Source organism: Contarinia nasturtii, unplaced genomic scaffold (genome assembly GCF_009176525.2).
Source record: "Contarinia nasturtii isolate CC-2019 unplaced genomic scaffold, AAFC_CNas_1.1 Cnas_scaffold_695, whole genome shotgun sequence".
Lineage (NCBI taxonomy): Eukaryota > Metazoa > Arthropoda > Insecta > Diptera > Cecidomyiidae > Contarinia > Contarinia nasturtii.
Genome location: NW_022198046.1, coordinates 8,552,701 through 8,568,687, shown reverse-complemented (window position 1 = coordinate 8,568,687; position 15,987 = coordinate 8,552,701).

The window sequence follows — 15,987 nt, the reverse complement described above, 5'->3', positions numbered from 1 at the left end:
GCTAAAAAGGATCTTAAAAAAAGGATGCGATTTTTTTTTAGGTATCATTGATGGATGAGTGGATTTAAGAAAACCAAGAATATGCAATAAATAAATCGATTCGACTTATTCTCTTTCGATATGACTCTCGCTCGGTATGCGTTGCCAGCGTAAATTGTCATTTATCCGAAAAATTAATGGCCACACACGTTTTTCATCGTCTTCTTTTTTCTTCGATCGCATAATATCCATTTCAGATTACCTATTGATGAGGTGTTTTAGCGTAATTTGAAGAGAATTATGATGGTGTTTACCTTTTCGGTTGTCGACGGAAAATGGGCATTAAATTTGAATTTTAATTCTAACCTTTTTGGTTGTCACTGTAAAATCAAAGAGATTGGCGGCAGATGAAGACCCATACACACAGATAGAAGCGGTAACGGCAATATCCTTCTTCCGCATTTCCTTAAACACATCGAAAAATTGCGGTTACTCTCTTTTGTTGTTAATTCGTGCGGTAGCATCATTAACCGATATCATTCGGATGTTGTATTTTCCAAAATCGAATTGTGTTTTGATGTCGAAAATGTGTCGTCTTTTATTGTATCTTCCTAAAAACAATTGTACAAATGTCGGTCGTACAACACTTTTAAAAATACAGGAACGGGTTTCGGACTGAAGTGAACGAATGATAAAAGACAGCCGCAACAAATCTACTGAAATGTCATCAAGACCTTCCTTTGAGACCATCAAAGTGAATAATTGATTTTCGTTTTTTTTCTCTTCGTTCTTTTGTTTAGTCGGTCAAAACATTGGAAGCTTATCAATTATCATGTGTATTTAAATGATACACTGAATTCATTTCGAACCGAACGGTATATTTAAAGACGGCGATTAATTAAAATGTTCTTTGATGAAACATGGAACCAGTTTGAATCCAATCAACGTCTGACAAATACAAATTCCCGCGTTTTTTTGTAAAAGAATTCACCGTCAATCGTTCACCGCATTCATTCATTTTATTTGATTTTAATTTCATTCATAAATAAAGACTTTTGTTTGAATTGATACTAAAACGATGCAATTTAATTTGAATACGATTGATCGAACATGGGACAAATTGTTGTTCTTTTTTTTTTTGTTTCTTGTAGTGTTTTTTCTGGTGTTAAAATGAAGACGAAATAAATTTGTCGATTTTATTCGAATCGCTAAATTACTTTTTGAGGTTTGACTTGTTGTTCATTATTTCGACTTAATTAAGCAGATGCCGATCTATGTTGTTGAATATAAATCGAATTCGGAAAAAAAGTATGAACACGAAACGAGTGTCATGTGTGTTCTTTGGATTTTTGTTAGAAAAATAATGCTCTTTTCCAGTTTTGTGGATGACTGCACGTGCTACATGTTGTTCTAACCGGTCGCAGAATACCTCGTTCATTTTTCGATGATAAAACACATTTAATCTGAATGTAAGCTGCTCGAAGTGGTTTTGTTCATAAATGTCGCCAAATGGCAACATGTGTATGTATGTGCTCATTGATTTTATTACAAAGAAAAAGAAGGTGATGAATGAAAATGAAAATCCATAAAGAACACACGCACCCAAACACCTTTCAATGGAAACACACTCGCCAAAGGATTACAACCCACAAAAACACTATCATAATAATAGTGGTTCCATTTTGAAAAGACTTACATATGACCACACATTGCCAAAATATATACACACACAAGAAGTGATTGCAAATGGTATATATGGGCGTCGAAAGACTGCTGATATATTTCTTTTTGCACAAACACCATTCAAATGATAATGCGTGCATTTCCGTTTTTTGGGATTATTATTGAATGAGCCTAAATCGCGGTAGGCACTTCCGAGCTCTTGCATAAACAATAGACAAGGTGGAAAGAAGCTTTATTGAGCTAATTTCTTCTTCTATTCGGCCAAAAGACGAATGTGCACAAGAGAGAGGAAAAGAGGAAACAAACGTACAAATGTCATAATATTGATCGGTAATCGTTGGACAACAATAGATAGAAACTAAAACAAATTACATTGTTCCGTTTTGTATTGTATTTCCCAAATGACCAATGAATAGAACCAAAGAATAGGAAAATAGGAAGAGAGATGATCATCGTGAACGAACATGTGCAAAAACACTTTGTGCATTTATTCAAATGTTTTTGTTTTCTCTGGGCGTTGAAGAAAACTGCCAATTTGTCTGCTGGGTTGCATTGAAAATTGAGACATTCACTGCTATAACAATCTTAGCATAATTCCATTACACTTACAACGATCTTGTTGTAAATCGGCTGACCAGCTGTCGGTTCGATGGTCATTTCGGTGAAAGGTTGGTGTTAAAATCGATGCTGAAATATCAACAAACACCGACCTATTTGTTTTTCCAGAAATCGGAATTAAAACGAGCTACTGACAAATTTGGTACTCAACAAATCTGTTTTGCCCCCGAAAACTTCGGTGTCATAGTAACTCAATACGTACATGTTTTTCGTAGGTCATGCACATACAAAAAAAAAGAACAACTGAACGATAGAGTGTTCCTTTCTTGAAAACATCAACATGCAACCGTCAATTCGTGGAAAACATCATAAAAATTTCAGCAGCATCACACATTTTAACACATTTCGGATTTTGAATTTTCATGTCAAATCAAATGGGCGCATGCATTCGATCTCGATGTGTGTTATCTTTGGTGATCAATTCTTCCTACTTTATGGAAAAGATGCGCCCATTCAAAACACTAGTTAAATTAGTTGATGTGTTATCTTCAAATTAAATCGCATATAAACAAGAATCGAACATTTAAAATGAAATGAATAATTCATTGATGCAATCTTTATCTAAACGAAATGTTTCACACATTTTAACATGGAACGAATGAAAAAACATACACATCAAAAAGCATCAAAAATATCGAAGATGTCGAAACATAAACGATTTGCATGACACAGACGTGTGAACAAACGTGATTGAAATAGGAAATAATATTTTGTGCTTCGATCTGTTTTCTTCATGCATTTTATTTTTGTTTGAAAATGAAAAATGATAATCAATAACATGATATTAGACAATCTAACGAATCGAATACTGAACGGTGAACTAATCGCTTTCGCTTGGTCTATGCTAGCCAACACACACAGTTAATCGATTGTATTTTATCTATTGGCTGTGGTATGAATCGTTAAGGGAAATCAACAATGGCCTATACATAAACGCCAGACGATTCGCAGGTAAAATAAACCAATTTTTTTAACGGAGACCTTTGCTCATACGTTGAGAATATTCTCCTTTTTTCGGCTAGTTTATTTCGATTGCGTCGGTCTTTTGTTTTGGATTTTATCGCAAACATAAATTTTGATCGATTGACTTTGCATTGAATGTTGACGCAACATTTTTTTACGATTCATCTAATAACATAAATAAAAAAAATTATGATTTTCATTCGATTATGATATATTTTTTTTGCTGCATTTGTAAAGAAATTGCTCCGAAAAAAAGTGTAATAGCAATTTGGGTTCTTGGTGGTTATTTTGAAAGAATATCGAAGGATTCAAATTGCATTTGATAAATACGTCATGATTTGGTTCCCATAAAAGTTAAAAATCATTAAAATCTGTTTTGAAGATTCATCTCACAAATTGACTCTTGCATACATTCCATGCATCGATTTGCATAAAATGCGAAGCGGAAAATTGCTCGTTTTAACACAACAATAACATGTCAAGAGTCGTAAATATGCACCTAATCGTGAATTTCTCTTTTATTTCATCACTCATCATTTAAATTTAAATGATACGGAAAGATGAACGGTGCACTTAAGCGACTTTTATTGCATATTTGATCAAATGAATAAATCGTTCGGCGTATTCTCGTTGTAAGTGTTTTGAGCAATGCTCATTCATGTTTTTAAAAGTAAATTTACAGCGAAAACACGTGTAATACATAACATATCATGGCAATAAAAATGAATGCGCACAGCAACACCTCGGTCATCCAATTAATTATCTGGAACGTAGTCAAAATCACAATAAAACAGCATCACATCGAGCCAAATATGCATTTCATATGTATGAATAAATGCACGGTTAAAGAATAATAAAAAAAAGAACAAAGTGCGTTGTTCATTTATTTCATTTTCCTTGACCATTACGACTGTTTTAAAACTCGAGCGTGGGGAGAGGTTTTTTCGTTGTGAATTTTTATTGTTGCATGATCAGCGGAACAAAATCAAAGGTGCATTTTTTCCAACTTAATTAAAGGATTATAAAAACCACCAAAAATACTTTCTGAAGTAGTAACCTGCATATTCCATGAAAGGCTACAGTTTTTTTTTTCATTCGCTCGTTTGCGTGGGTTAAATGGGAACATAGAAATCGTCAAAAAAAAATATACACAGAAAAAAAAATTGTTATTATAATGAATTTATTGTTAATAAATTGTACCAGTGGCTCTCACCTCTTTCAAAATGAGACCCATTGCTGGCAGCTCAATGCTTCTTGTCATAATTGCCGTAAAAACTATAACAATAATCGTTTGAAAAACAATCATAAAAATATACCGTTTTTTTTCACATATCTTTTTTTTTTGTGTGGAACTTTTTTTTTCTTCTTTCGGACGGTTGTTGCTGTTTTTCTTGTTTTCGAAATCGGTTAACCAGAAATCGCAGGGACTCTGTCGAGAGAGAGACAAAAGACCCCGAATGGTTTGAGTTAATTTGATTGCACAGTCAATTTCTCAGAGTTTTCGTATTTAAATCGATTGATGTGTGAATGACGACGCTAATGAATCATTACTCTGTCCATTTGATATTGATCGCTTCTTGCATTAAACACTTATTTAGTAAGCGGCATGGCTTTCATCTTGCCTGTCAATTTGAACGATTTCTTTACCTCGTTCCGAACTTAACAATATAACATGCACAATATACGGTGGATTGTGTTTTTTATTGGTGTTGGGCGCGCGCTCACTGATAACACATGCTGATCGAATGCACATTCTTTTTTTTTCGGTATTTAGGGAGTAATTAGTGAAGAAAAAAAAGTCGTCGTGAATCAATGTTATACGAAAAAAGAAAGATGAGAAGAATCTCATCGACATGCAGACAAGTCACAAGTGGCTGCAGAGAATGAGCACGCACTCACTTTATTGGCGAATATATTAATCAAAGCAATGAATTTTTAATTCTTCATTGTTCCGTTACACATTCAAAATATTGCAAAATGAAAATGATGAACTGCCGTCCAATATTTATCTCGGACACTTTATGCATTTTAACGCTGTTGTTCTTCTTTGCTATATGGAATTCGGTTTTGCAGCAGTGCAGTAAACAAAGAATGCAATTTTATGCAAGAATTGCTAGAAAGTTGAGAACCAAACGAATTCACATCAGATATTATTTTTTTTCGTTCCGTAACGGAATGTCATCATTAATCCCCATTGTTACGTACTACGTTCTAAATCATTATACTTTTGACCATATCCGATTTCCATAGACTCACATAGCATAGAGAGTCAAGTTTTTCTGCAACTGAGTTTGGCATTGTTGTTTGTCTACTTGATGCTTCTATTATTTACTGTAAGTTAAGCGGAAAAATAAATTATTTCGTAGAAAATCCAGTCAAGAAACTTGATTACATAATCTATTTCAACTTCTTCGTATATAGTTGTTTTGCTCAATTGGACAATTTCAATGGAAAATTCCTTTTATTAAAAATATTTGTGGTTTTTTTTTCGCATGTATTTGCAAACTCAAATTTCACGTAAATACCAAAATATCAATTGGATTTTGATACTCAAGGAAATTTGCTTGGACGGAGGAATTGTTCGAAAGGAAGAAATTTAAGAACTTTGTTTGTGCCATTGAATGGTTTTAGATTCATATCTATTGTATTTTCCGATTCACATCGATCATGAGCCGATTGAAAGTCGATCGATGCCCAGAGTGAAAAAGAAAATGATTTAAAACCTTTGGGCAAAATCAATCTAATGAAAAAAAATCGAACGATTTTGCTGATATTTTGCCTGAGTTTGCATTGTTGCCCGGGAACGGATATTTGATTCGGCCAAATAAATATGAATTGCACAATGCTCAAATCAACAATCCGATTCGATGATATATGAAATCCAAACAAAACATCATTCAGCTCGTTGACACTTTTTTCGCATTGCATCATTTCGGTCCTTTTTTTACGTGCAGTTTTTTTTTCTGCATTGAACAATGAAACAACTTTTAAAACTGACCGCAACGAAAGATTACAACACATAAATAATAGCCAAAGAGAATGAATGACAAAGTAGAAGACACACAGAGCGTGCAATAGAGAATTGCCGAAAGTGCGAAAAAGTGTCATTTCGAAAAGGATCAATCGTTGGAGGTAGAGAAAAAATAACAAAAAACAAAATTGTGATTGCTACTGAAAAACTGTCCACTACGGCTACCATCGATGATTTTTTTTTGCTCTTCGGTCTTTTCAAGCAAGTACTTGCAATTCGCATCGCTTCCAATTCATTTTCGTAGGTAGAAATGCATGAACCGAAGTGGTAAAAATGACACTTTTTTCTGCTTTTCATAGATGGTCACTGCATAAAATAAACTGTCAATCGTTGCGAAAGGCAATTTTTTCCACCTTTGGTCAGCATCAATGTCCATCCCAAGATAATATAATAAATGGTATTTTCCATAGAAAAGATTTTAATAAAAGATCAGCAAAAAAACTCAATAAATTTCATGTCGTTTATCTTTTTTTCATTCTATTGTTACGAACTTTATGTTCGTCCTAATATAAATACGTTGGTAGAAGGTGAAAAAAACGGTACAAGAAATATATTAAGCGCACATAAATTTTGCGACTGTTTAATTGTTTCGAACTTTATGGATCTTCATGTGTCATGGTATTTAACCTAAGCGAGATTGTCAAAAAAAGGAGATATAAATCCGTACGACACACAAGAAACGTTTTGAAAATCCGTTACAAATCTGAAATAATATTTTTATTATTGCTGTCTTTTGTTGCCTGTCATAGAAGAATACGCACAAAAGGAACTGCATTGGGATTTGTCGCTTTTGTTTGATGACACACGGCTCGTCTGTTTTATTTTAGTTTTTTTATACATGATTTCATTTGCGATCCCGTTGCATTTTACACTTCGACGCTGCTGATTAGATCTGGCACTGGAAAATATGATGTTGGACCAGAGCGTAACAAATATTTCAATCAGTGCGATTCAAAAACTGACCCCTCGATCAAATTTTCTGCATCATTGAACTTAATTTTTTCCATTGAAATCGCAGCAGCCATGAAAAAAATGCAGCGATGTAGCAGGTCAAAAAAGTTCAATTTTCCTTTTTGTGTCGAATGAATTGAAATGTCGCACATGTGCGATTGAATCTTCTTTTTTGAATATGAAAGTGAAGAGAAGAAAAAAAACCTAGTAAATCGGAAGAAACGCACGTTCTATTCTTTGATTAATACCCCAAGAACACCCACATCTTGAATGGAAAATAGAAAACATGGCACAATTTTGGATGAATTGTGTCGCGATATGAATGCCGTTCCTGAAAATTCCTTATAAATCATTTTGTGTTAGGCAAGAAATGAAACGGTAGTTTGAGTGAACGGCAATGGTAACGGCCACTGTGCATTTGCTGTTCATATCTCTTTGCGAACATCTGTTGATCGTCAATCCATCGCTGACTCTCTTTCCATTTCATTCTCGCTTGCTCTCTCTCTGTGTGTAACGATCACAACAAATATATGCACGTGCTATTTTGGATAGAATGCACATGATCTTGTCAATATTGAATGTTAAAGTGTTGAAAAAGGCACAGTCAGCGCCAAATGGCTGTTGGAATGGGATTTTACTTTCGAGAGCCGATCGATGACCAATCGAAACGTACTTAAGCGATTTTCGGTTCAAGTGTTGAATGAAATGAGTCGAAAAGATATTTTAAGGATTTGAGCCGACTTCCGCTGTATAATCTGACGCCAATGAAGAAAGCCACTCAACAGAATTTAATTAAGCAATGTCTATTTGCTGCTCAAAAGTATAAACGATTTTCAACGGAAATATGAGATTTTCAAATACGACACAAATACATTTTTTTTTTATAATCTCGAAAAAAAGACGACTATTTCTTTGAGATATATATGCCGATGTTTCAATTTTCGCGCTTCAATAAAGTATGAAATTTAGTCGTATATTTTATGTCGTCGCTGCTGTTGATCGAACGATTTAAAATCAAATCGTTAACAATCTCAAGAAACAATTTCTTAATTAACATAAAGAAAAAAGAAATTCCGACGAAAAATATCAAAATGAAAAATGAAGAAAGAAGTCACTTTGTGTGCACGGTAAATGTGTCTGAGCAATGGCGAAAAATATTAAAAATGAATAAAATCGACGTTTTTTTGGGCAAAACAACGAAAAAAGATAAACACAATTTATGGAAACGCTGATATCGATATGGGTCAAATGTGCAATGGTCATTAGGTACACAGCATGATTGAAAAAATTTCACTCAATAAACTAATCGTGTTTATCGGCTAAACGTTTACGCGTTTATCGTATTCACAGTATGGTTTCTCCCCACTGACCGAATATATCCCTCTATCTCTAACGAACGAGAAAAAAAAAACGAAACATCATTAACAATTTGCCAATAACTTATTTCATTTTATTAAAGTGTTTTTCGACCGCCAACATTCACAATTCGTATGGATAAAGATTCGTTTACACTCATCAACGTCATCAAAATCACTTCGATAATTTTGAAATGGGAGAGACCTTGAAACATTGATGGACACGAAATGGATTTAACTATTATTTTGGTTAGTTTCATATGAATTTCATCAATCTTTTGTATTCAAGCTGAGAGGTCAATAGTATGAAGTTGAAATGGACCAAAAATTGAAAATTCAGATCAATCACTCGTTTTCCAAGTTATTAATTTAAATCACGTAACGAACATTATCCGCGTGCTGTTACCTTGGCCACTCGATGAGTTCCGTTTTCGCATCAATGTACTTAGGGCACGGCAAACACGGTTGGGTTCAAAGGAAACGAAGAGAGCCAAAAAAAATAATAATAATGAAAGTGTGTATTGCATTGCATTACAATCAGATTGTGTTGATTTCATAAATTCATCAATATGCACGTAATTGTGTATGATCGTTCGTTCGATTATTATTATTTTCGGGGGGCCACAAGTAGCGTTGATAAAATATCCAGATTATATGGTCGTATAAATAAGTCGTCGTTTAATTTTGTTTTCGTTTTCATTTTCATTGAGGTAGTTGAATCCGAAAAATGTTCATTGAAAATTTATTTTTTTCGTGCACTTGATCGACAAAATATCGAAAACGAAAAGAACAATTGGTTTTGAAAGCCGGCAGCAGCATTGAAATGATGCTACACATAAATCCAGTTCATATAATCAAAAACAATTCGAATGAGAGACAGCCTAATACGAATGGTTTTATTCGTGTTGTTTAATTGGGAGTTGCAATGCAACGAGATCGCACAGAAGAAACTCTGTGCGTTTAAAATGCGAACGTTATACATTTCTATGGACTTTTGCGTGTACATCATTGATTTGGTTTGCTGATATAGATGATTCGGGTGGAAAACGAAATTCTGTTTTCGAAACAAACGGCAGAAGTCCAATGCGTGTGTTGTAATATTTATCCAGCAGCACCGTTCACCATGTTGTTGTTGTTGTAGATGATGATGACGATACACCAATACAGTTTTGCTACAATCACTAATAATTTAGTCTTTCAAGTGATTGGCATGTATCGCTCAGTTCGATCTATTTTAAATAAATTCATTCACTGATAAACGGCACAAGTTGACGAGGCCGAACTACAAATTCGTCCGTAGGTAGGAAATAACAACAACAACACCGGCAACAAGAAGAAAATGCAGAATGAAAAAAAGGCCGGGGTAAAAGAATGCATAATGGATGTGTCAGTCAGCGGCAAAAGTGGGAAAAAAATTGAGACATTTTCTGTTTGTTTTTAACAATGTTTTTTTTTTTCCTCTCTTCTAAAAGATCGGATGAGCGATCGTTTTGTGTGCCTGCGAAAGTGTACGAGTTCGAGGAGGCAAACGCAGCTTCGTTTATCGAATCAAATTGACGTGTTTGTTTTGGTTGCAATTCTCTTCTCTTTTTTTATATATATAGATACATACAGTGGATGATGTTGACTTAATTTTGTGACCGTTTTGTTATTGATTGACCACCAGACGGAGCCAAATCAGTTGATCTGGTTAGTCAAAATCGTACCATTCAATGCGAATGCAATGTGAATTGCTGTGAAAGAAAGCGAATGACATCGATTTAGTGCCATTTATTATGCTGTAAATTTTCGATTCATTTCTCTTGTTGACCGAATGAGATGTTGGGCTCTCTTCGTTTTGTCAATTGAAAATGCGCGTCCATTTAGCAGAGTAGATCAAAAAGCAAAGCAAGTCAATTAAAGTTACTTTGCAACAAACGACACGAACACAGGCATTGACAACGGAACAACCACAAACTCGATCAAATAAACGACGGAACGAAACGGTAACTCTGATATTTGTACAAGTAAAGCATCAAATAATTTGGTGTATCGAATCGACATAAATTTAAATTTAAATAAAATTAATTCATAGCGAATAAATGGATTGATGCTAATGCATTCGGAATAATTGTGACAATTTCAGTTCAACTCCTCCCGGCAATGCTATATTGGTGAATATAATTTTTGTGGTGCCTTTTCGACGAATTTTTTGAACAATAAAAACGTGCCACAATGCCCAGAACTGCTGCTGATCACGACGATAAACAAAAGGAGATGCATATCGATCGACTTACTTGAGGTTTCTGACCCGGTTTTTTTTTCTTGTTACATTGGCGCACTGTAATACACGAGACGCAGACAACGTACTAAAAAGAAATTACTATGTTTTAACTACACATTTCAATTAATCAGGCAATCATAATCGATTCTAAACAGAAATAAATTTGCAGTAACAACATCATCACATCCAATTGAATAGTATTAGTAGCCGAATACGTGCTGCATTGATCGCGCCCCAGAAACTCGTTTTTTTCGTGTGTGTTTGAACAATAAATTCACATAATATGTTTTTTTTTATCATAATTATTTTGTATTTCATTTTGTCGATAAACTACAAGTCAACTTCATTTCGCAAGGGAATGTGGTGAATAGAAAGATAATATTTTGTGTCTGTATTTATAAAAGATCCCCATAATGATCGATAATTATAGGTTCGTCGTTACTTGTTGTTGTTCTTCATAATTTTTTGATATTGCTCGATCAATCTGCACGCAGCCGCGCGAAACGCGTGCATGCATCCGCACCATGGTTGGGTGTATGTGTATGTGTGTGGATAGATCATATCGTCGCGATATCACATAGTTATGATTTAACCAGGAAAAAAATATTGCGCTTACGTGGTCAACTGTTATTTTTTGTGCATTCGCCCAGTCACGCCACCGTCCATCGATTCAAGTATATATTACTAATCATACACTGGCGCAGTGGCTATAGCATTTATCTTTCAATATTGTACCGATCGACGCATATTTTTCTTCTGTTCGTTGATTACACGAAAATATTCAATGAAGAAAGGCAAGCAGATAAGCAACAAATAAGGCAATACACACAAAAAACAAAAAATGAAAGGGTCTTATCCAGCACGTATGAAATATTAAACGCTAAACCATTATTTAGATCAAATAAATTTCATCTTGTACGTTGTTCCATATTATCTGGTGCATCGTTCATCCTGTTCTCTGTAATAAAAATTCTGTTATGGAAAAATGAAGACATGAACATGGGTATGTGTTGCATAGAAAACTACAAAAATATTCATTACAATCGAGTAAATCAAGTATATTCTTTCGACGATTAAATAAAACCATGGATCGTTCGCTGATCTCAAACGAAAGGAAATCGCCAAAAAAATACATCCTAACCAAGAAGAAAACGGTGACCTGCTTAAGTAAACAAGCGATATTTAATGAAACAATATTAAATTTGAGTTTCACTTTATTAATAGCATTTCTTTACTTCCTTTCTTTTGATATAATGGTTTTTAACAAAAAAATTATTATTTAAAAGCACCACAATAAAGAAAATATTTAACAAATAGCTCTTGTTATGGATTAATCACGATCCAAAAATTGCTGGATTAAATTGTTCTCTTTCTTTTTCTCTCTTTTCACCAATCTACAATAATTCATCGATATATTTTAAGTGGTATACCTATGCGGAAGCGATAAATGTTTCCATTTTTCAATGCATTTATATCAAATGGTGTTTTCGTGGATTTGAATACGTGTAATAAAATTAAAATGATTCGTCAAAAATGTCTTCAGAGAAAAAAGATCGATTGAGATCGTCGCATGTTGACATCAAATCAATCGATCTTATAAGTTTTACGATAGTGATGAATCTTTTCGGAAATATATTTCTTTCGTGGAAAAACAAATACTTGAGCATTTTATTGACTTATTGTGGCGCATGTGCATGAATAAATAGTCTATCACCGGCCCAAAGTTTATTGACATCATCTAAGGAATCGTACCGATTCACTTCGTCTAAAATGTGCATCCATAATTTTATTATTTGTTTGATTTGAATAAATTGATCGGTTTTATTCTTCTTCTTCGTCTTTGATAAAAGTGTCGTTCCTTGAAACTGAATCACTTACACAATATCGAAATGATAAGAAATGAAGAATGAGTCAAAAATGATGTCTATTTATTTAGGAATTTGTAGGCGTCAAATTAGATTACAAACATAAAAGTGTTATCATTTTTTATGACGCGCGCATTCGGCGAATGTAAATAATGTGATTTCCATTCATATGTAAATGCTTGTCCATGCGATCGCTTTTTTTTCATTTGATCGAATATGTTTTGGCATTCTGTTGATTTTGTATCTTTATTTCATGCATGATAAAATACTTTTATTACCGCGCACGTTATATTTTGACAAAATACAGCTCAATTCGTTGTTTTTTTTCCGTACGCATAAGCATACAAAAACATTGAGCAAATAAACATTGTTCGATGAAACCAAAATGATTCACATTTTGATTGATATTTCAATAAACGAAATTGTGTAACGGAATAAGAGTGACTGTTTTGTGCTGTAGACCACCCATCGTATTCAAATCAATTGCATTTGTAAAATTTATCATCAATCGCTTACATTTCAACATTTTTGGCATAAGCCCCATTCTAATTGAAACATTTAAATTCTCCGAAGTTCACTTTTCATTCAAATTGACAAATATAAATGTTTTTGGCCTGAGGGCATGTATTTTCTCTATCTCGTAAGAAAGAAGACACATCAGAGAGAGAGAGAGAGAGAGAGAGAGAGAGAGAGAGAAAGAAAAAGTAAGAGTTTCAATTTTTGACGAAATCAATCAGGATAATCACGTCATATACATTCATTCAGAATGTACAGATGAAGACTTTTTCCATTTAATTTTAATAAATGTATATGCACTAACTAGGACCAGTGCCATTGGTTTTTTTTTGTGGGCATACATTTTGAAAATGAAAGCTAACGAAATGGAAACGGAACGAAAAATTAACGAGGCCAACCAACCTGACCGATCGTGGGCTATTTAAAACGATGCACTCTCGCTGCGGTTGTTCACATATCACAAACCTCAAATTGATTGACATGTTTTGAACAATTTTCCTGAATTGACCAATCGCTGAACGGTCTTTAATGATGGTTTTATTTAAAATAACAACAACAAACCAAATGTGTGCGCTTTTGTTTCAAATCAACTATGCACAAGATGTATTTCAATGTGATTGCATTAGCGAAAGTGGTTCTCATTTAATTGTACACGATTGTATGTATTTTATTCGATTAAATTTATTCAAACATTATGCAATTTATTGCATTCAAAATTATTTTAATTTGATTCAAATTTGTTGAGTTCGAAGTCGATTCAAACAATGAAGACGCTTCATGAATGGCAAGCGGCAACATTTATATTCGGCATTCGAACCGGTTGCAATGCGATTATTTAATCTACCGATAAATTCAATGGGGTCCCATTAGTGATATAAAATATGATTGATTTTCGACTAACTGCAATGTAAACTGCATCAAAATGCTCGTTTTTTACATCGATCAATTCAACAAAAAGAACATAAGAAAATTATGATAATAACAATAAAGGTTAATAATTTTGGATGCTCAAAGTCTTAAATTGAGAGTTTTTACTCGAAGCGGCCGACGATTTTGGATAATCTTTGTTTTATTGAAAGTGTGCTGTTCGTTTAATTTTGGTTCATTTCGACAACGGCTTAGAGTATTTGCCAAATGGAATTTGTTCGTTACACGAATCCACCATATTTTCATATCATACAATTTAATAGTGATCGATTGATCGGTGGAAGTATATTTAATTCGTTATGTTGCTTGAATTAATTGAGGCCCATAAATTGCAACTAAATACGAATAAATGAAGAGTTGAGATTTTTGAGTGGATAAGTTCAGTTCATTTCGGCAACTATGTAAGGTAGCTGTTACCGTTGCTGTTGATATTCATGTGTCGTGATTTTTTCCTTTTTTTTAAATTGTATTCGCAAAGCGCGTAATTGAAGTTGCGACCCATGGTTCTTGCGTCTTTAGCACGAGACGAAAAGGGCTGTACTACAGCACTCAACGGATACGTTTTGTACATATTTTTTTTTTCGTATGAAGAAAAATCGAAGCATAACTAAAAAATTGAAAAACTCAATTGCTCAAGTGTTATCGCGTCAAAAAATTAAAGCACGTACGTAATGTTTTCATGTAGTCGATAAATGCGTTTTTCGTTATGGCATTTTATATGGAACGCGAAGTGTACTTGAACGCATTGCTCATTGACTTTGTAATCGACAAATCAGTAAATGAATCTTTTTTCCCCGTTCGCTTATGCTGCACACTGTTCGAACCACCGGTTGACCGCTTAAGATTAAGTGCTTTTGAAGAGGCTAACGAAAACACTTTTGATAATAATTTCATTTCACTTAGTCTTTTATAGCCATGCGTTGACTTTACTGGTTTCTCGACACCGTTGCCTTTGCTACCTTTTGATTTTAGTTTATTAAAACCGGGAGTTTTCATTTAATCACTTTTCTGAATGAATCTTAAAATGGAAAAAACGATTTCGTTTATTTCGATTAAACACTACACCGTCTACAGTCGAATTTTCACTCAGAACCAATAGACATGTTTTCTGTAGGGGAATGCAGAGCTCAAATGATTTCATAATGCCAAATTCAAAACTGTTTCGCATTCAAGTGTATTTCATTTTATTCATTTTGTATAGTCAATGCCATAATTCCACGCTTTATGCTCATAATTTCAGCACACATGCCATATTTTTTATTTGTCGCTTGCAAATTGCCTACATTGTGTTACAAAGTATAAAAAATATAAACGACATCTTTTTTTGCTCTCTTCATGATAATGTGATGCTTCGCATTTCATCGGTGCGGGATCTTATTTTAGTTGCTAAATAATTATTTCCGACACTGAAGTCGGTTAAAACTCAGATAAATTAACAAAATGAGAGAGTTTTTATAGCCGCTTCTGTCGCTTCTGTATCGAAATGAAGTTTTGGCCCACAAAAAAAGAAGAAGATGCTTTTGCAAAAGACATCTTAATTTCACCGAGAAGAACCCTTTTAACGACAAAGAATTGAGATATCATCATTAGCACCGGTGAGTGCATTCAGAAGCTTAAGAAATGCCGCCGCTGAGTTGACATAATCCTTTCGGTTCTGCCATTGCATTGTATTTGCAAAAATGATAAATAACCCACCAAAAAAAACTGACCATAGCAGCATGTATTGTTGCAAACAACAAAAAAACCTCTGTCGAAACGAAAAACGAGAGAAAAACGACTTCCAAAAATATTGCTGATTTTTAACATAAATGCTCAGATTTTAAATGCACCATATGG